This window comes from Bufo gargarizans, chromosome 1 (assembly GCF_014858855.1).
Source record: "Bufo gargarizans isolate SCDJY-AF-19 chromosome 1, ASM1485885v1, whole genome shotgun sequence".
Lineage (NCBI taxonomy): Eukaryota > Metazoa > Chordata > Amphibia > Anura > Bufonidae > Bufo > Bufo gargarizans.
Window position 1 is genome coordinate 150,046,965 of NC_058080.1, and position 22,796 is coordinate 150,069,760.

The following is a 22,796-nucleotide window of genomic DNA, read 5'->3' on the forward strand; positions in this document are numbered from 1 at the left end:
GATTATCAAAATTAGGGTTATTCACTTCAGAAAAAAGACGACTGAGGGGAGATCTAATTACTATGTATAAATATATCAGAGGACAGTACAGAGATCTCTCCCATCATCTATGTATCCCCAGGACTGTGACTGTGATGAGGGGACATCCTCTGCGTCTGGAGGAAAGAGGTTTTGTACACAAACATAGAAGAGGATTCCTTACGGTAAGAGCAGTAAGACTATGGAACTCTCTGCCTGAGGAGGTGGTGATGGTGAATTCACTAAAAGAGTTCAAGAGGGGCCTGGATATATTTCTGGAGTGTAATAATATTACATGCTATAGTTACTAGAGAGGGGTCGTTGATCCAGGGAGTTATTCTGATTGTCTGATTGGAGTCGGGAAGGAATTTTTCCCCCTAAAGTGAGGATAATTGGCTTCTACCTCACAGGTCTTTTTTTTTGGCTTTCCTCTGGATCAACTTACAGCATAACAGGCCGAACTGGATGGACAAATGTCTTTTTTCAGCCTTATGTACTATGTTACTATGTTATAAAACACCATAGCAATGAAAAATTAATGCAATTTTTTGCACACGTGTATGAAAACTGTCACAGTTGATATTAAATGTCATAAATTGCATAAAAGAAAAGCTATATTTTTGACTTTTTGGATTTTGGTTTTGTTTTCCTAATTTCACTGCTGGTAAATAATTACATTTTCAGAAGCTTCGGATAGATGCCGTCAGTTGCATGCTATCAGTCAGAGAAACACGTTATCACATCACGAGATCAAAATAGTGCAGGCTGTGATACGGCTGCCTAGTCACAATACTGAGGACTATCATCGTCTAAGCAAGACAGTATGTTTCTGAACATGAAGTGTCTGCAGGAATGGAGTTACTGACAATTATCCTAGCTTCAGACCAGCTATTTAGTGTTGTATCTGGATAGAGATATAGACCGGCACTCTGCGTCTGGGGTCACGCAGAAGTAGTTGAATATGGTAGTCTATTAATTAGTAAACAATGATTAATCAAACAAGAAAAGCTTTTTTTTTTTTTTTTTTTTCTTCTTTTTTTTCTCTTTCCCATTTAACCGCTGTTAATAATGTTGACTAGAATTGTTGCCTGGAATATACGCGGTTTGGGGGATAGAGGCAAAAGACAAGCGGTTTTTGACTTGACTCAGGTCCACTTGCCAGCAATAGTATGCTTGTTAGAGACCCATCTCACTGAAGAGACCTCTAGGGTGGTCGACAGGGGATGGGCTGCACACACGTATCATTCTACTTTCTCCAACTACTCGAGAGGTGTTACTGTCTTGATACATAGACTTATTGATTTCGTTTGTGAGGCATCCTCTGTCGACCATCAGGGGAGATTTATTTTTCTATATTGTAGGTTAAGGGGGAAGATATGTATTTTGGCCTTTGTCTATATTCCACCGCCATTTTCTTTTTCGGTTCTTAATTCTTTGGTACTATTTATGGATAAATGGCCAGAGTGTCCAACACTGATTATTGGTGATTTCAACTGTGTCATTGATCCTCTACGTGATAGGGTCTCTACGAGTGTCACGAGTGATAGTCCGGTTCAGGGGTCTCCCCTGGCACGGTTTTGCCTGGAGGCTGGTTTTGAAGATGTTTGGGAATATCTAGGACAGGGGAAAAGGGTTTTTTCATGTTTTAGTAAAGCAGGTAAATCGATGTCTAGAATAGATCTTGCATTGATAAGTAGTAAACATGTGAAACTGGTAAAGCGAATGAAATATGAAACGAGGTCAATATCGGATCATTCTCCGTTACTACTTGAACTCTGCTTATCTCAGGAAAGATACACACAAAAACCTCCTTTTAGACTAAATCCTTATTGGCTATCAGTTATAAAGACACATGAAATAATCCAAAATGAAATTGGCCGATTTTGGGATAATAATTATGGCTCAGCAAAAATTCAAGTGGTGTGGGACACTTTCAAGGCGTATATGAGGGGATTGATGGTTAGTAACATCGCGAACCTCAGGAAGGAGTATGGGAAAAAACAGAAAAATCTAGAAGAACGTGCATCACTGGCGACAGAATCCTTTTATATGAATAAGACGGAGGAGAATAGGGAAAATATGCAAAGAGCAACACAAACATACTCTAATTTTTTATTGGACAAGGCCCAACAGAGCCTTTTTTTTAAAGGGCAGAAATACTTCACGGAGGCAGGGCGACCTGGTAGGTTTTTGTCCAGAGTAATTGCAAGCCAACAATCCAAAAAATATATAGATAAGGTTCGACTGACTGATGGTAGGATGGTCACTAAACAGGGTCCGGTAGAGAAGGCCTTTGTTGACTATTTCCTTGATTTGTACAAAGCCGAATCCAAGATCACAGATGATAAGATAGATTTCTATCTTGATGGGATCGTCTTTCCAACTATTACTGAGGCGCAAAAGAAAGCACTTGAATTAGAGGTCTCAATTCAGGAACTTGAGGGAGCTATTAAATTATGCTCAGCCAACTCCACTCCTGGTTCAGATGGACTCCCATATGAATTCTATAAAAAATATGGGGACTGTATTCTCCCTAGATTGTTGGAAGTCTTTTCTGAATCAGTAGAGGAAGGGAAGCTGCCAGATTCAATGATGGAAGCTGTAATAACATTAATTCCAAAAAAAGGCAAGGACCCTTTAGATCTAGAATCCTATAGACCAATCTCACTGCTTAATGCAGATGTAAAGCTTCTTGCGAGGGTCCTGGCTACAAGGCTTTCTAGGGTCATTTCCTCTATTGTCCATCCGGATCAGAGTGGCTTTATTCAAAACAAGGGCACACATCATAATCTACATCGACTCTTTTCTAATATTCAGGCCCCTGGGGGGACCGCTCGCTCCATCCTGTCATTGGATGCCTCCAAGGCCTTTGACAGGGTGGAGTGGCGCTTCCTCTGGAAGGTCCTGGCAAGGATGGGCTTTGGAGAAAAGTTTATAGGTACTCTCAAGTTATTGTATAGATCTCCAAGGGCAAAATTGAGTCTTAATGGAATCCTGAGTAGTAGTATTGATTTATATAGAGGCACGCGGCAGGGCTGTCCACTATCTCCCTTGTTATTCGATATTTATATCGAACCCCTTGCGATGGCTATCAGGCAGGATGATCAGGTTAAAGGATTTGGTACGCTAGGATCACAAGACCGTATCTCCTTATATGCGGATGATGTTCTTTTTTTTATAGACCATACGGAAATTACTCTTCCTAGGATTGTTCAAATGGTTAAAGCATTTGGTGAGGTTTCCCGTCTTCTTATAAACTGGGCCAAGACCAGTTTGATGCCAATAGACCCCCTGCCACAGAAAGAGGTTCTTGTGACACAGTTGGACATTGTTGACACCTTCCAATACTTGGGTTTGACTATATCACCCCGGGTTGAAAATTTTGTACAACTTAACTTGATTCCCATAATGGTAAGGAGTAGAGTTAAAATAGGGATCTGGCTGAGACTTCCCCTATCCAGAGCTGACCGAGTTTCACTGGTTAAAATGGTGATATTACCACAATTTCTTTATGTGCTCAGGAATACACCTATTTGGATTCAAGATAAGTACTTTAAACTCATGGAAAGAATAATTAATGATTTAATATGGGGAAGAAAGCGAGTTCGAATAAAGTTGGATTATTTGTATAAATCAGTGGAGTGCGGGGGCCTAAATCTCCCTTACTTCAAAGGGTATTTTATTGCAGCCCAGTTATTGAGGTGCTATGAATCAGAGAACAGCGCACTGCTGGGGAAGTTGGTATCCAGTCACGCTCATAATAATATTTTTACCCTGTTGGAATCTGGGCTATTGAAGAGCTATGAGCGAGGCTATAGAGAGACTATAAAACTACTCCTGAAAGCGTGGGCCACAACTAGGACATGGTTGAAGGTTAAGGGTTCACTTACATTTACGCCGGCTAGATGATATTGCAGCCGACACTTTTTGGCAGAAGAATAAAATTCTGTACATTTCACAGGTAGTTAAGGATAGAGATATTAAACCATTTATAGAGATGACACATAATATCGAAAACCTTTCATGGTTTAGGTATTTTCAATTGCGCTCAGTACTATCCAGTCTGGACGATAAACTGGTGTTGGATATAGATAATTCATCCTTTCTGAATGATTGGGTAGGGGGTACACTGTCTAGAATAAAGATTTCAAATATATATAAGTTACTACTTAAGGCACGGTTTAGTGATACACAGTCACCAGGACAAAGAACGTGGGAGGTGGATTGTCCGAATTTACAATTAGAAGGGTGGGAGAATATTTTTGGGAACTTAGGCTCACTATCCCAGAACTTTAACCATGTTTTAGTACAATTCTATATTTGCCATAGATTATATATCACTCCTTTATGGATGAATAAATGTGGATTAAGAGACACGTCTAACTGCCCTAAATGCGACACTGCAGGAGCGGATTTTCTTCACATGATATGGACTTGTCCAGAACTCATAAAATATTGGAATGCTATAAATAATCGTATTATGTATAAACTAAAAGTTCGAATCCCCTTTGAATTACAAGTACTTGTGCTTAATGATCTTTCCAAACGAAATAATCATAATTATCAAAAGATCCTCCTGAGTAGGATACTGATGTTGGCCAGAGTGCTGATCAGTCGGACCTGGTTTGCTCGATATACTCCAGATATAAATACATGGATAAATCTAATTAATAAGGTAAATAATTATGAGAAAATCATGTATAAACAGAGGGAAGCTGAGGAGAAGTGGACTAAGATATGGGGTGGTTGGAGGACCTGACTAGTTGTGATATTTTTTTTTTTTTTGACGCATCACAGGTAGGAGGGGAGGGGTTAGGGAATTGGGGTTGGGGGGGAATTGCATCCTTTTTTCTATCTGTAGTGTTTTGATATATTAATTAATAAAGATAATCAATAAAAAAAAAAAAAACTCAATAAACAAATTGAATTAGCAAACATAGAAAAGCTTGAAAAGTAGAGATATTACCCCTAAAAGGTCATTGTGCGCATGACCATGCCTAAAAATATGCTAAATACATGTAACAACAAGATAAAAAATAGATAGTAGAAGTAAATATAAAAAAGGGAATATAAAAAAGAAGAAAAGGGTAAAAACAAGTATATACTCAAATGTCCAAGACGATGATGATATTCATCATAATTGATAATCCGGTATGCAATCCCTCTCCTAGAATTTAGCTGGGTTGGTAAACTTGTATCTTTAAAAAATACATCAATTAGTGATAATTGTGTAGTCCGGTGATCTAATAGGCCACAATATTATAAAACTGTCTACTAGTTTAATCCACTGTATTATATTGCGCAGTACCAATATAATTCCATTCCATATAACGAGTCATGGCAGTCTAATAAAATATCGGTACTTCAGCAATTCCTGGGAAGTTCCAATTTGTGCAATTTAATAAGTGTGGGTATATGGGACAGTACATTTTCATATCGATACTCCTTTCTCAGGGAGTTATGGTATTATGTAGGAGCGGACCAGTATTAATCTATGCCTCCGGTGGCATCCCACCACGCACTGGTATACTGGCCGCCGTTACCTCTCCTAGCATCCATACCTTACAGCATTTCTCCACCTTCTGCACAGTACTGTGTGTATCTCATCTTTAATTACAAAAAAAAAACTATAAAAAGGCGACCGTGACTACAGTGAAGGTCATTTCAGTAGTGTTTATTTTAAGCAGTTTCACCTTCAATCAAGAGTGATTACAGTACATTACACTTTTGTAAAAACTTTAATTGAATAAAAAGGAAGAACCTTGCAATAGCCTTGATTAGAAATATCCTACCATTTTGTATACACAGCTACTATGCAGATCTATGTTTCCATGCCAACAGACTACAAACAAACCCTGTGTAGTCTGATCCTACAGTCATGTGTTACTCCATCTATAGTCCATCTATAGTGCACTGACTCTATTGGTTTTATAGGACCGATGCAGCAGTTTAGCACTATTATGCATTTATAAAGAACCACCCTAAGTACCAATCTGCCTTTGTACTACATTTCCATACACGTAACTATTATGCAAATCATGCTGTAAAGCTCATGTATCATATGTAAGGCTGGATTTAGGTTGGTTTCAGTTGAAAGCTTTGAATGAGGTCTATACCAGAACCCTTGGAGTAGATAGCATCTGTGGGTGAAGTGAACCCAACAGGCTGTGGTTCTTAAAGGGAACCTGACACCTGGATTTTGGGTATAGAGCTGAGGACATGGGTTGCTAGATGGCCGCTAGCACATCCGCAATACCCAGTCCCCAAAGCTCTGTGTGCTTTTAGTGTGTAAAAAAACTATTTGATACATATGCAAATTAACCCGAGATGAGTCAGAGCTTGAAAATATGACTCTTCTCTGGTCACACAAGTAAGATATGACTCTTTTATGTTAATTTGCATATGTATCGAATCGTTTTTTTAACACCATAAAAGCACACAGAGCTATGGGGACTGGGTATTGCGGATGTGCTAGCGGCCATCTAGCAACCCATGTCCTCAGCTCTATACACAAAATCCCGGTGACAGGTTCCCTTTAAAATCTGCAGAAAGCTCTCAAATTCATGCAATTTTTTCCCACTGCATATAAGTTGTCTAAATTCCATTCGCATGCATTGTACTGTACTATATTTACCAGATTTACAGTGTATGGAGCTGTCTGCTTCTGGCTCCATATACTGTATAAGTTCTGGTGGCTCCTGCTAGCAGCTGATATATGGGGATGCTTGGGCTTGGATCCTCATAGATCTTCTATTGATCACTTATCATAAGGATAGTGTTGTGGGTCCGTGTGCTTGTGGTGGGGTTGGCAATGACAGACTCACAAATTTTAAAAGTCCAAACGGCTTTTATTTTCCATCCAACATGAGACAGTGGCATTTTAGTTCATTTGTCACTTTTTACGCATCCATGTGCGTGACATACAAAAATACATCACCTTGCCCGTCTGGGAACTAATTATACATTAGGTTTCCTCACATTATGTACTTCAAAGCCAACACAGGGGGATCAGGCTTTGCACTGCCTCCACAAGTCATGCTCTTCGAGGCACTGACTCTGAATGAGTCTTTCAGCCCTGTGTTTATCCCCACAGCAATAAGCCCAGAAGCTACACCGGGATGAGAGGAAATGGCAGGTACCTCTACCAACCTACCCACTATTCCATAAATAGTCCATGCCCATTAAATACGTTAAACAAAATGCCTCAGCAAACTAGACTTTTCTGAAACAATATGGCTTTCCTGGATTCTGTTACCCCCTTCCAAGTGAGCATTCTGGGTGAGATATGCATGCAAAGAGCCCCTGTGAGCGCCAGTGTAGAGGATAGAATTGGTAGTGGCCCTGATGAACTGTGTCACTGTGTACTCCCCTAGGCCATCGCTGGTGGCTCGTTGGACGGCTGCAATTCTACACAAGTGATGTCTAAGCTGTTATCCCTTACCTTGCAGCAGTGTGTGTAAAGCTGTATATCGCTGATCACACTGCTGTCTGGAATCTCAAGGCTACATTTGAGGCTATCTTTACCAGTTATTGTTGCAAGAGAAGGGTATCTGGTTCCTGAACTTCCCTCACAGGGGAAAATATACAGTTCATAGGAGTGTGTGCTCTACGAGCTGCTTCCTAACTCCCCCACTATCAGAACAGGACCTCTTCTGTCCCCCTCCTCCTAGCTCTCCTCACTGGATGGGAACCACCCCCCCCCCCCCGGCAGGAAGTCAGACCAACCCACTCCTACCAAGAGGGAAGGAACAGGGTGATTTGCCCTGTTCCTACCTAAGATTGCCAAACATTACCTTCCCTGCTGGAATATCTGGCCACTACATGTAAAATACATAACATTACATATAAAACGCAGCAATTGCAGATAAGTAGTAGTCCCGCCAAGTCATGCCCTTCCTCATGAAAGTCAGGCCATCCTCGGGTTGTACTTGTGGTCCCTCCTGCTAGTCACATTAGATGTCTAAGGCTGCAGTTAGCACTGACCCCCTCCCTCCCAGTGTCTGAAGAGACCAGATTAAGACATAAGTGCTTATACAAAAAGACTGAGCTAAAGTTTCTTACTACCGGGAAGCATAGAGGCTAGAGTCCGAAGGAGCAGTACATGAGGTGTTACTTAGGAGGGCACAGTCCTTTAAAATGTTGCAAATAAACATCTCAAGGAGAAAAGGTGATGTTTGTGTCCATTCCTTGGGTTCATGACTTGGAATGCTACAGGAAAACATCTCAGGTGGTTTTCCTTAACCTAAGAAGGGGAAGGGAAATGGTGCACTGAGCACAACTGAGAAATTTTGCCGAATGGCAGAGTCCCGAAAATATGGCAGGGCAACACAGGATGGATTGCACTAGGGCAAACATAAAATATAATACAACATGGACCAATTTTTTTCACCTTTTTAGTATTCTTCTTCAGATTAGGGGGAAGAATTCTTCATCCTCCTCTTCTACCAGGTCTATTAGGAGGACCTCTGATGCTGTGGCAGGTGCAGAAACTTGATACCTTGCAGCGATGGAACGTTGACCTGCCTGATGCTGTGGTTCCCTCTGCCCAGAGGATCCTGTTGGAGCAGCGGAGTGGAAGATCTCTGGCTCCAGTGACAATGTCAGATGAACTTCAGAGGGAAGCCTGGTGCTATGGATAACCCTCCATTTGGCCTGCTGCTCAATGGGTAGCTTCCAGGGTAGGACATAGCTGTACTGAGATCCAGTGGAGATGGTGATGTTTGGCCTCCCAGAAATAATGCCAATAGCAGGATCAGTACCTGTGGAGATGTTCTGCCAGTCCTGGAATTAGTGGCCCCACTGCAGGCTGTCACAGAGACCCATAAAGGAGAATCCCTTGGGACAACTCCTGCAAACTATGGGGTGCAGAGGGGCCCAGTTAGTCCTCAGGCCAGCCCTCTGATGGTGCAGCTAGCACCATTGGCTTTGCCAGCAAGGTGACCCTGGCAGCGAACCGTCCTATGGAGCTCTCCATAAGAGTGTACTCCATGTGGTCATCTTTGTACAGGTTGTGGCGCACTTGTGGGAAGTAGCTCCTCTTGATGGCCGTACAATGAAGAGCTCCTCTTTGGTCTCCTTCTTAGCGATGAAGCCACTGCCGTGTTCCTTGGAGAACTAGTGGATGGTGCCCACCCACCACTCTAGCTTGGGGTTATCTGGTTGATAGTGATCCAGGACTTTATCTACTCCTTCACAGCTGTCTTGTAGGCCCAGGGGTCATGGGCATGGCGCTGGAATCTTAAGCCCTCAGTCAGCTTCTGGACAGTTGGCAGGAGCTCCAGCTGCACCCTCCACACTGGCCAGTGCAGGGCATAATTAAATTGCTGATCACTCTGCTGTATGGAATCTCAAGGCTTCACTTGAGGCTGTCCTCAGCAGTTATTGTTGCAAGAGAAGGGTATCTGGTTCCTGAACTTCCCTCACAGGGGAAAAGATACAGTTCATGAGACTGGGTACTGTATGAGCTGCTTCCTAACTCCCCCACTATATACCCCCTCCAGTACTTTACCATATACAGTGTTACATTTACCATACACAGTGTTACAATAGGTTATCAATAGCAAAGTTGCAGAAAAACCCCTCTAAGTAGGGTACTATATTCCTGCGACAGATCCATTGACATTTGCATTCACAGTTTGATGAAGATTGGAAAAAAAACAATTAGTAGAAATGTATGTTCAATTTCACATTAAAGTCCTTAGGGCATTTCATACACGAGTGTTGGTAAAAAGTCAGTTCAAGTTTAATAGCCCAAATTTAGGCCTCTTTCACACTACCGTATGGCTATTTCCATTTTTTTTGTTTCCGTTGTGTTTTTCCGTTCCGTTTTTCCATATGGCATATACAGTATACAGTAATTATAGAAAAAATTGGGCTGGGCATAACATTTTCAATAGATGGTTCCGCAAAAACGGAACGGATACAGAAGACATACTGATGCATTTCTGTATGTGTTTGTCATGGTCTTACCTTCTTGCTGTTCTCCTTCGTTTGACATGTGCTGGCGGCCATCTTGGTTTCTGGGTTTCTTGTAGCCTCCCACCCTGCGGCTTCTCCTTCCCACTGGGAGGAGCTGGATGCCTAGCTCATATATATAGGAGGTCTGTGGCTTCAGTTCCTTGCTTGGTCCTCCTGTGTTCACATGCTTCTAAGACTGCTGCTGCTTCTGGTTCCTGATCCTGGCTTCGTCTGACTACCCTGCTGGTTCCTGATCCAGGCTTCGTCTGACTACCCTGCTGGTTCCTGATCCAGGCTTCGTCTGACTACCCTTCTGGTTCCTGACCTCTGGCTTCGCAAGACCCTGCTTCGGTTTAGCCATCCGTTTGGACTTTTGCCTTACAGCTTGATTTTCAATAAAACCTTCTTATTTCCACTTATCTCTTGTTGTACGTCTGGTTCATGGTTCCATGACATTAGGACCAAGCCATGAATTCTGACGGTACAGGGCCATCCTCGCTACCTACGCTGGTTGCCAGACTTGATCAGCAGGATCACCTGTTGGGTCGGTTCGCTGTGGCGTTGCAAACCCTGCTTGAACGCACGGCTCATTTAGCTTCCGTTGCCGATGGGTCGGTTGTCGCTCCTGGGCCCGCTCCTACTGCCGCTCCGGTTGTTGCGCCAGAGTCTACCCCGACACCTGTTGCTGCGCCTGCGGTGTTTCGGGGTATGACCGGTTCTGCCCCCCTTCCACAGCGCTTTGGGGGAGAGCCAACTCAGTGCCGAGGTTTCCTTAACCAGGTGGGCATTTATTTCGAGTTGCTGCCACATGCCTTTCCCACTGAGAGATCAAAGGTGGGCTTCTTGATCTCGCTGCTCTCGGACAAGGCCTTGGCCTGGGCCAGCCCTTTATGGGAGAACAACAATCCGGTGGTTGCCAAGTTTTCCGGTTTTGTTGCTTCTCTTCGGAAGGTATTCGATGTGCCGGCTCGTGCTGCCTCTGCTGCGAAGCTCCTTATGTCCATCAGACAGGGTTCACGATCCGTAGCTGAATACGCCATTGAGTTTCGTACCCTGGCAGCAGAGGTGGGCTGGAATAATGAGGCTCTGGTCGCTGCTTTCTCTCATGGTCTCTCGGATGCCTTGAAGGATGAGGTTGCAGCTAAGGACCTACCAGTGGAGCTCGAGTCTCTTATTTCTTTCCTGATTTTGATTGACACCAGACTCAGGGAGAGACCTTCCTTTAAGGAGAGCCTGCGGAGGTCTTCTAACAGATTGGCGCCTACGTTTGCTGTCCCACCCGTGCCTCCCTCTCCTCCCACGCCTCCTGGGGATGACTTGTCTGGGGGTGAACCCATGCAGCTGGGGTTTGCTCGCCTGTCCGAGGGGGAGAGGGTACTCCGGAGACGCGAGGGCCGATGCATGTACTGTGGTCTCGGTGGGCATTTTCGGTTGGCATGCCCGAACCGTCCGGGAAACGCTCGCACCTGAGATCCTGTCGGGGGCAGATCTTGGGTGGAGTCTCCTCGTCCCCGGTTTCCCGTGTTGACAAACCACTGATTACTGTTGTCCTCTCCTGGGTCGGGGGCTCGGTGACGACCCAGGCGTTGGTGGACTCTGGTGCTGGTGGTTTGTTCATTGATAGTGTGTTCGCTGCCGCCAATTCCATTCCTCTGCAGCCTCGAGGTTCCCCACTGGCTCTTGAGGCGATAGACGGCAGACCCCTTCTGCCGCCACACGTGACTCAGGAGACCCTTCCAGTGGGGATGGCCATTGGTGCCGTTCACAGAGAGTCGGTCTGTCTCCAGGTTATTTCGTCTCCACACTACTCGGTGGTCTTGGGGTACCCCTGGCTCCAGAAGCATAATCCGACTTTCGATTGGAGATCGGCCGAGATCCTCTCGTGGTCACCGCAGTGTGGGGCTAGTTGCATCCATGGGCCTGTCAAGTTGCTGTGTACTTCCTCGGACTCTCTGTTGCCTCCTGAATACGAGGAGTACCGGGATGTATTCGATAAGGTGCGTGCGGTTGCCCTACCTCCGCACCGCCCATACGATTGTGCCATAGAGTTACAATCTGGTGCCGTTCCTCCTCGTGGCAAAGTCTATCCACTGTCGGTAGCGGAGAATGAGGCCATGGAGGAGTACGTGAGGGAGGCGCTTTCACGCGGACACATTCGCAAATCCTCGTCCCCGGCAGGGGCTGGATTTTTCTTTGTGAAAAAGAAGGGCGGTGAGTTGAGGCCTTGCATCGATTACAGGGGTCTCAATCGCATCACGATCAAGAACGCTTACCCGATACCCTTGATTTCCGAGCTGTTCGATCGCCTCAAAGGGGCCACGGTCTTTACCAAACTCGACCTGAGGGCGGCATATAACCTGGTAAGGATCAAGGCGGGCGATGAGTGGAAGACCGCGTTTAACACCAGGACCGGTCATTATGAATCCTTGGTTATGCCCTTTGGGTTGTGCAATGCGCCCGCAGTCTTCCAGGAATTCATCAACGATGTTTTCCGTGACCTGTTGCAGCAGTGTGTGGTGGTCTATTTGGATGACATCTTGGTATATTCTGAATCCATGGAGGCCCACATTCTGGATGTCAGACGAGTGTTGCAACGGTTACGAGAGAACAAGCTGTTCGGTAAGCTTGAGAAATGCGAATTTCACTGATCCCAGGTAACCTTCTTAGGTTACATCATTTCCGCTGAGGGGTTCTCCATGGATCCTGAGAAGGTTTCGGCTGTCTTACAGTGGCCCCAGCCCAGTGGTCTTCGTGCCCTGCAGCGCTTTTTGGGCTTCGCCAATTATTATCGGAAGTTCATCAGGGACTTTTCCATGCTAGCCAAGCCTCTCACGGATCTGACCAGGAAGGGCAGTAATCCCCAGGTCTGGCCGCTCGAGGCCATCCGAGCTTTTGAGGCTCTAAAGTCCGCCTTTGTGTCAGCTCCGATTCTGTCGCATCCCAACCCTGGGTTTCCTTTTGTCCTCGAGGTGGACGCGTCTGAGACGGGAGTAGGCGCCCTTCTGTCTCAGCGTAGAACACCAGAGGGTCCTCTGCTTCCTTGTGGGTTTTACTCCCGGAAACTGTCTTCCGCGGAGTGCAACTATCAGATTGGTGACAGGGAGTTATTGGCCATCGTGCAGGCCCTTAAAGAATGGAGGCACTTGCTCGAGGGCTCGGTGGTTCCGGTTCTCATCCTGACGGACCACAAGAATCTGACCTACCTCTCTGAGGCCAAGAGATTGACACCACGTCAGGCCAGATGGGCTCTGTTCTTGTCACGTTTTAATTACGTGGTCTCCTACCTACCCGGTTCCAAGAACATCAGAGCGGATGCCTTATCACGGCAGTACTCCGAGCTGTCCGGGGAGGAGTCGATTCCGACTTCGGTCATACCTCCGAATCAGATCCTGGCCGCCATTCGCACCAGCCTGACCTCTCCCCTGGGTGAGCAGATTTTGGCGGCTCAATCTGGTGCTCCCTCTGGGAGACCCAACGGCAGATGTTTTGTGCCTGAGGAGTTGCGCACTCGGTTGTTGCGAACCTACCATAACTCCAAGGCCGCGGGGCATCCTGGAAAGAATCAGCTGTCCTGGGCTGTTTCACGTCTGTTCTGGTGGCCTTCTCTACGTTCCGACATCGCCGCATATGTAGCGGCATGCTCCGTTTGTGCCCAGAGTAAGTCCCCTCGGCACCTTCCGTTGGGCCTTTTGCAACCCATAGCCACCGGGGAGCGTCCATGGTCACACCTGGGGATCTATTTCATTGTGGACCTCCCTGCATCCCGAGGCCATACGGTCATTCTCATGATTGTGGATCGGTTTTCCAAAATGTGCCACTGTGTTCCTCTCAAGAAGTTACCCTCTGCACAAGAGTTGGCCACGATTTTTGCCAGGGAGGTCTTCCGGTTGCACGGTTTGCCCAAGGAGATTGTGTCGGATCGGGGGAGTCAGTTTGTGTCCAGGTTCTGGCGCGCCTTTTGCTCCCAGTTGGGGATTCATCTCTCTTTCTCCTCGGCCTACCACCCTCAGTCCAATGGGGCCGCAGAACGATCCAATCAGGCCTTGGAGCAATTCCTTCGTTGCTATGTCTCCGATCACCAAGACAATTGGGTTGACCTCCTGCCTTGGGCTGAGTTTGCCAGGAACACGGCGGTGAACTCTTCCTCTGGGACGTCTCCCTTCATGGCCAATTATGGGTTCCAACCTGCCGTGTTACCGGAGGTATTCTCTCCCCAGGATATTCCGGCTGTGGAGGATCACCTTTCCGTCCTACGTGCTTCTTGGGTACAGATCCAGAGGTCCCTTGAGGTCTCTGCGCAGCGCCAGAGACTCCAGGCTGATCGCAGACGAGCGCCCGCTCCTTTCTACCAGGTCGGAGACCGCGTATGGTTGTCCACCCGCAACCTCAACCTTCGAGTGCCCACTCCCAAGCTGGCGCCTCGCTTTGTTGGTCCCTTCCGAGTGCTTCGCAGGGTAAACCCGGTAGCCTACGCCCTTGCGCTTCCTCCTGGCATGCGGATCTCCAACGTGTTTCATGTCTCCCTGTTGAAGCCACTGGTGTGTAATCGTTTCACTTCCTCGGTTCCTCGGCCTCGTCCGGTCCAAGTGGGCAATCGTGAGGAGTATGAGGTGAGCAATATCCTGGACTCACGCCTGGTCCGCGGTCGGGTGCAGTTTTTGGTCCATTGGCGTGGTTATGGTCCAGAGGAGCGTTCCTGGGTTCCCTCCGCAGATGTCCATGCTCCTGCCTTGCTCCGAGCCTTCCACGCACGCTTCCCTCAGAAACCGTTCTTTACTCCGCGGAGGAGGGGCCCTTGAGGGGGAGGTACTGTCATGGTCTTACCTTCTTGCTGTTCTCCTTCGTTTGACATGTGCTGGCGGCCATCTTGGTTTCTGGGTTTCTTGTAGCCTCCCACCCTGCGGCTTCTCCTTCCCACTGGGAGGAGCTGGATGCCTAGCTCATATATATAGGAGGTCTGTGGCTTCAGTTCCTTGCTTGGTCCTCCTGTGTTCACATGCTTCTAAGACTGCTGCTGCTTCTGGTTCCTGATCCTGGCTTCGTCTGACTACCCTGCTGGTTCCTGATCCAGGCTTCGTCTGACTACCCTGCTGGTTCCTGATCCAGGCTTTGTCTGACTACCCTTCTGGTTCCTGACCTCTGGCTTCGCAAGACCCTGCTTCGGTTTAGCCATCCGTTTGGACTTTTGCCTTACAGCTTGATTTTCAATAAAACCTTCTTATTTCCACTTATCTCTTGTTGTACGTCTGGTTCATGGTTCCATGACAGTGTTCAGTTTTTTTTGCGGACCCATTGACTTGAATGGAGCCACAGAATGTGATTTGCGGGCAATAATAGGACATGTTCTATCTTTCAACGGAACAGAAAAAACGGAAATACGGAAACGGAATGCATACGGAGTACATTCCGTTTTTTTGCGGAACCATTTAAATGAATGGTTCCGTATACGGAACGCAAAAAAGGCCCGCAAAACTAAAAAAAAAAAAAACGGTAGTGTGAAAGAGGCCTTAATAAAATTAGTTGTTTTTTCTACTGTCCATGAGCTAGTTTTCTGCTAAAGGAGTTATGCCATGAAAATAATTCATTACCTATCCACAGGAGAGGTGATAAATGACAGATCATGGGATTCTGACTACTGGGATTAACCCTGGTCCCTGAGTCTCCACTCTGAATGGAGCATAAGTGTACTGTTCCAATCATTTCCATGGAGCTGATGGAGAGCTGTCTACTTGAAGTAAATGGAGCAGTGGAGCGATATGGACATTGCGGCTCCATTCAGAGAGGGCACTCAGGGACCCTGTGTTCTCTGGTCCTCCCTTTCTGTTATTCTCTGCCCAGTTTATTAAGGCTACTTTCACACCTGCGTTCGATCGGATCCGTTCTGAACGGATCCGCTCATATTAATGCAGACGGTGGCTCCGTTCAGAACGGATCCGTCTGCATTATAACTTAGAAAAATTTTCTAAGTGTGAAAGTAGCCTGAGCGGATCCGTTCAGACTTTACATTGAAAGTCAATGGGGGACGGATCCGCTTGAAGATTGAGCCATATGGTGTCATCTTCAAGCGGATCCGTCCCCACTGACTTACATTGTAAGTCGGAACGGATCCGCTCGCCTCCGCATGGCCAGGCGGACACCCGAACGCTGCTTGCAGCTTTCAGGTGTCCGCTCACTGAGCGGAGCGGAGGCTGAGCGCTGGCAGACGGATGCATTCTCAGTGGATCCGCCTCCACTGAGAATGCATTAGGGCCAGACGGCTGCGTTCAGGGCTGCTCGTGAGCCCCTTCAAACGGAGCTCACGAGCGGACACCTGAACGCAGGTGTGAAAGGAGCCTAAAAGTAAGGTGAATGGTCATGAGTAAGGATCAGCACTTTATGATCCGAAACGCGTAGACCTGAACACTCTGGTTTGTATTGGAAGCTGGAATCCTGCCTTTTTCTTGGACATTAAAAGTAAGGTGAATGGCAGAAAATTTCAAAATTCAACAAGATGGATCGGCGTGCAGAATAATCTTGATAAACATTTTATGCATGTGTAAAATTATCCGGAATATCTAAGTATCTAAGCATTGCCCCTTCTAGGCAGCCTCTCCATAAAGGTGAAATACATGTGTATTCTGAAGTGATTCTTGTCTCCTTTCAGTCATCATGTAATTCACATATCACTGTCAAGCCTCTTGCATTCTTGAGATAATGTACAAAAGTCCTTAAAGTGCTAGATCTCATACATTATTTATGGGCCTGGTGTACCATGTGAATTGCCCCCTCCTGCATCCATTGACCTGGGACTACCCTTTAGCAGTGCTCTGAATGAGCTGTGAAATGCTATCTGCATTGTTCTTGGGCTATGATTAAGTGACTGTAATGTTAATGCATATGGTTGTTAACACTAGAACAAGACATCCCATCTTTCATGGAAAACAAAAGCAAAGTTTCATTCTGTCCAAAAAAAATGAAAATGTTTCACAATGGCAAAATGTATCAATTCTACATTTTAGGATTAATAGCAGCTAAAAGTGTGAACAAAAAGAGCTAGGATTTGCTGCCTTCAAGTAGGTTATCACAGGCCAAGGCAGATGTAGAAAGCAGATCAAAGCAAAACTCTTCTATTCAATCTTCATAGTCCAAGATCAATGAAAAACATGAAGCATGAATCTCACTTGGTGATCTGCACCGGTCTTTGGGTGAGATAAATCCTGAATATTTTTTATTAATGGGGAATTCAGAGTTTTTTTTATTTCATAAAGACTAACAACTTTTTTAACTTTTTCATTGATACACATGCGTGAGAATGAATCTCTCACTAGCGCTGTCACTGCATAGAATACAATCCCCTAACCAGGCCACCTGCACCTGCGCAGTCAAGCAGCCTCGGGCGCTGACTGCTGACATCGTGAAGGTGATCCAAAATTTGCCAGGAGCCTATCATGTGATTGGGGAGTGAACTTACTTCAGCCCATCAAAGCCCGTACAGTATTATTCCAAAGTTGTGAACGAAGCGTCTTCGCTCAACACTAATGGGGAACATGAAATTTAAAAAACTTGGACTATGCCATTAAAACAAGCAAAGAAGATGTCAGTAAGGTATGGTATTGTGTTGGCTGGTTGAATTCAAGAGCGCCTCTAGTGGAGACAGTGTAGTATAAAACAACACAGGGTATTGCCAATCATTAAGCCTTACAACAAATTTAACATTTTTCATTTTCTTCTGTATAAAACGTCACTTTTATTAGTATTGTAAAATAAATGCGATAGCTAATTTTCACTTAAAACCCAGCTCCTTGCCACTATATGAAAATTCCATTCGCATCTGCTGATATGGGGAAATACGTTAGAACTGAAAACAAAGTTATGAAAGATCTTTAGAGCTATACAGGGGACAACAAGGGCACCGAAAAGTGGGGTCTCACCTATCAGGGCGGGTGCTTCACTTCTAGGCAGGGATAGCCTCAGGGACATTATGGGGAAAGCTTCCTGGTGTCCCAAATTTTTGGTGGAAGCATTGTCGGACTGGGGTGCATAGGGCCCACCAGAAACATTTATTGTGGGGGCCCACCGTATAAATACATTCAAATATTACCTGCTAACACAGCAGCAAGATGCTACCAGATGATTGAATATGGAGGTCCCTGCAGTGACTTTGAGAAGGTAGGTCCTGGGGAGAAGAGGACACTGGCAGCTTTCCTCTGTACCTAGAAGTCATCTCAGCTCTGATCGTGTCTATAATAATAAATGGGTGAGTTTCTTTAATAATCTATGAAGTTTTTTATATGAACATAGGCTGGTTGAGGTGCCATACATTGAATATACACTGAACAAAAATATAAATGCAACACTTTCAGTTTTGCTCCCATTTTGCATGAGTTGAACTCAAAGATCTGAAGCATTCTCTACATACACAAAAGACCCATTACTCTCAAATAATATTGACAAATCTGTCTAAGGCCTCATGCACACGGCCGTTGCTGTGGTCCGCATCGGAGACGGATTTTTTGCGGCTCGGGTGCGGACCCATTTACTTCAGTGGGGCTGCAAAAGATGCGGACAGCACTCCGTGTGTTGTCCGCATCCGTTGCTCCGTTCAGTGGCCCCGCAAAAAAAATATAGCATGTCCTATTCTTGTATGTATAGAAAAATCCAAGGCAGCACACAGATATCCGTGTAAAAAATGGGGTATTTATTCACCCATGTGAAGACAGCAACGTTTCAGCTCTCTCTATGGAGCCTTTGTCAAGCCATTTCAGAGTGGTCTTTTATTGTGGGCAGTCTAAGGCACACCTGTGCAATATTCATGCTGTCTAATCAGCATCTTGATATGCCACACCTGTGAGGTGGGATAGAGTATCTTGGCAAAGGAGAAGTGCTCACTAACACAGATTTAGACAGATTTGTGAACAATATTTGAGAGTTATTGGTCTTTGTGTATGTAGAAAATGTTTCAGATCTTTGAGTTCAGCTCATGCTAAATGGGAGTATAACTGAAAGTGTTGCGTTCATATTTTTGTTCAGTGTATGTATATAGTGCAGTAAGTCTACTGTGTTATATGCCACTTGTGCAGGGGGTGGAAGACTAGGGGCCCACCGGGGGATTCACCTGTATCCCTATGGGCCAGTCCGAGCCTGGGTGGAAGTAATCTCCAAGTCCTTGCATCACAACTGTAAGTAGCTGTCCCACCACCATCATTTTAGTTCGGGATATACAAAGACTATCAGCACCTGTTTGTCGATCATCATATTAAGAAATAAATATTTGCAAGATTTTGTCCAAAAAGTATTAGTGATAATATCTGGTATATACCAAAATAAAGGGGATGAGAAAGGGGGGGTAGAATTTAATTTAGTCTATTTTTATTTAACTATATTAAAAGTTAAGTTTTAAGGATTTTTTGTGCTGTGATACTACACGTAACTTGATGATTAACTTTTATTAACTCTTTCTGATAGGAAAAAAACTGCAATTTTGCCAGTGAGTTTTTACATTAGTTATATTGCAGCATTCATTTTTCAGTATAAATAATATGATACATATAGTTTGGTTATATTTTAATACTTTTGCACACTAAAACCCCTTTAAAAAAAATTGCCTCATTTCCAAGAACCAAAACGTTTTTATTTTTCTTTCTAAAGAGCTGTGTGGGGGCTTGGGTTTTGCATGACAACTTGTAGTTGGTATCATTTTGGAGTACATAAAGCTTTTTGGTCACTTTTTATAAACAAAAAACAGCAATTCTGCCACTGTTTATTTTTTTTTAATGGTGCTCACTATGTAGAATACATTTTATGATAACTGTGTAGTTCGAGTGGTTACAGACGCAGCGATACCAAATATATGGAGAAGATTTTATTTTTGCTATTTTTACTTCACTTTTTTCACATTTACTAGACTCACAAGGTGACTTTAACAGGTGATCTTTTGTTGGCATCTATAATACACTGTACTGCTTATGCAGGTGGACATGACTTAGAAAGAAATGGAGCATGGCTTGGTGAAAAGGGGTGTGGCTTCATTCGCAACACTATGCGCCAAACTGCACCATCATTTTGGTACAAAATTCTTGTGCATAGTAAACCAATTTACATTTATTCTAGAAAGTCTAAAGATAAACCAAACTTATAATCAAGTATCAGCCACTGTTCTAAATATGGTGGGTCTTTAGCCTGTCTAATCTAAGTTTACACTGTCTAAATCTTAGACTGTATCAGTAATTCTGCTTGTGTGATAAATGACAGTTATTTCATTTTCAACACACTGGAAAAAGCATGTTAGTTAATTAAAAACGACAGTAAATTTTTTTTCTGTGTTGTAATTCACCCCTCTTGTATTAGGAGTGAAGGTTATTTAAAGGGAACCTATCACCATGTTTTGACATATAAAACCGAATGTACCGAATGTTTTTTTCTAGTGTAATGCTTTAGTTTAAATGTCAGTTCTTGTCCCTCTGTCCATGGCATCTAGGATTGCTCCAAACAACATTTCATTGTATTGTACATTGTATTACATTGTATTGTACAGTGACAATAAAGGCATCTTATCTTTATTATCCCCCTCCCCCCACGACGTGCTGGAATGTTCTCAAATATCCGCTTCGCAATACTTACGCAAGGGAGCTCTGCCCGAAATGAATATTGTGCATGCGCGAGATCTTATCTATACAGGCGTTTCTTAGGCGGAGCTGAGGTGCTTGACTCCGAGACTCTGAGGTGCTTGACTCTTCTCACGTCAAACAAGTAAGATATGCCTCTTTTATGTTAATTAACATTAAAGGTGGGAAAGGTTTATAGGGCGATAAAATAGGACAGGTTAGTCCTGAGAAGATTATGGATCGATCGCTGGGAACTATCAGGGTAACAAAGCATTATGGTACATTCGGTTTTATATGTCAGAACATGGTGACAGGTTCCCTTTAAAGGGATGTGTAAAGAAAGGACAAATGGCTGCTTAGATTTCAATGTAATTTAGTAATCACCCTTCTAGGGGAGCAATAAATAATTTGCCTAAAAAAATAAAAATAAACTAGGCACATAGTCCTCCTGTAGGTAATATAGACACAGGTAGCACTCCTTCTCATCCTATAGATCATGTAGACACAGGTAGTATTCCCTCTGTCTCTTCCTGGAAAAGATGTAGACACAGATAGTACTGCCTCCATGTCTCTACCCAAGTAGTAGTAGTGCAGGCTTATTAATCCACACAACACTAAAGAATAAAACCAGAACCGTCCTGACAGAGAAGCCAGGGAGAATAGAAACCGGACCGCTGCGCTGACAACCTGAAAGGAAGAGGAGTTTATTATAAAGAGGAACAAATAATTCCATACATTGCTGTAGATTGAAGCATTGTGTGGTGGAGGGTGGAGTATTATTTAAGCAGATTTGTATACTTCTCTTTAAACCCATAGGGAGTCATTTATTAAGGCCAGCGTTTTAGACACTGGTCTTAATAAGCTCCTTAGCTGCATAACTTCAGCGTATCCAGTGCCAGTCTAAATGTAAGACAGCTTCCTAGCTGGCTTACATTTACACCATTTTCTATGGTTAAAACAGGCGTAGAAAAGGCTTATTCCCTGCCCACAGCAAACCCACTTTTTTAGACCTGGTGTGAACGGGGAAAGGTCATAAATTGCAGAGCAAATAACCTTTGCGCTGCAATCTGCGCCAGAAATAGGCCTATTATAGACATATTTCTGGATAGTAAATGACCCCCATAGTATGAACATTCGAATTCTAAGCATTATCTTTGACTTAGAGTTGAAGACCATGCATGGACGTGGATCTCTTCACTACAGATTATGGCGTTATGGTCACAGACTAGCACTTCACAACTTCTATAAAACTACAATGGGCGCATTCATAGCCTGGAACCTCTAACTCATATACTCCTTTCTGGGAGTACCATAAAAGAGTAAAGGGATCCCATTCCGCTGATACATGGAGGACCCAGAGATAGCTATGCGAACAAGTCTACCCATCTGTAGGATTTAGAAGACAGGGAGAAGGGGAGCCAGTAAAGGCCAATAACTCCATCAACCATGTTCTGCTCATGCCCAGAACATGGAACTGTGATGGTTATATTTGGACTTGAAGCACAGGAAATCATCGAGGAACTATTGGCTCTGTAATACTGAAATTATAATAACTATTCTTTTTTCTAACAGATTATAATCAAGTCAGTACTGCACGTTGTCCAGTCAGATAGGAATATAATGACCTTTAGCCGTGTTTGATATCTCATTGGCAGGGATTCATGACATTAAGACTCACAGCAGTCACCGGTACTGGACATTAGAAGTACCGCTCAGCTCCATTCTTGAGACTACAGCTCCAGGACTAAACGAAAACGTTTTTTTCCGGTATTGAGATCCTCTGCTGGATCTCAATACTGGAAAACAACAATGCAAGTGTGAAAGTAAACTTCGTATATCTCCACCATAGTGTTTACGCCACCATTTGTTAGTCACAACATCTTTTCTCATGTACATCTATTCTCATAGCTGGAATAAGAGTTTTCAACCCCCTGGCAGGTATGGGGCCATTTTGGCAGCTTTGATATCTCTGTGCATTACTTAAAAGGAAACTGGTTGTGCTCCTTTCACTTGATAAGGTTGCCAAAACAAATCACATGACAATCTAGCGAATGTGCTGCCAAGTCACGGCCTTATCTTCCAAAAGATATAAAAAAAAAAATGTTCCTTAACATTGCCTGGAATGACAAACTACAATGAATGGAAGCAGGTAGCAAGCTCTCCAACTGCATTAAAAGTCCTTTAGGAAATGTTTAATATCAACAGGTGTAGATACCAAGACTAAAATAAATGCCAAAA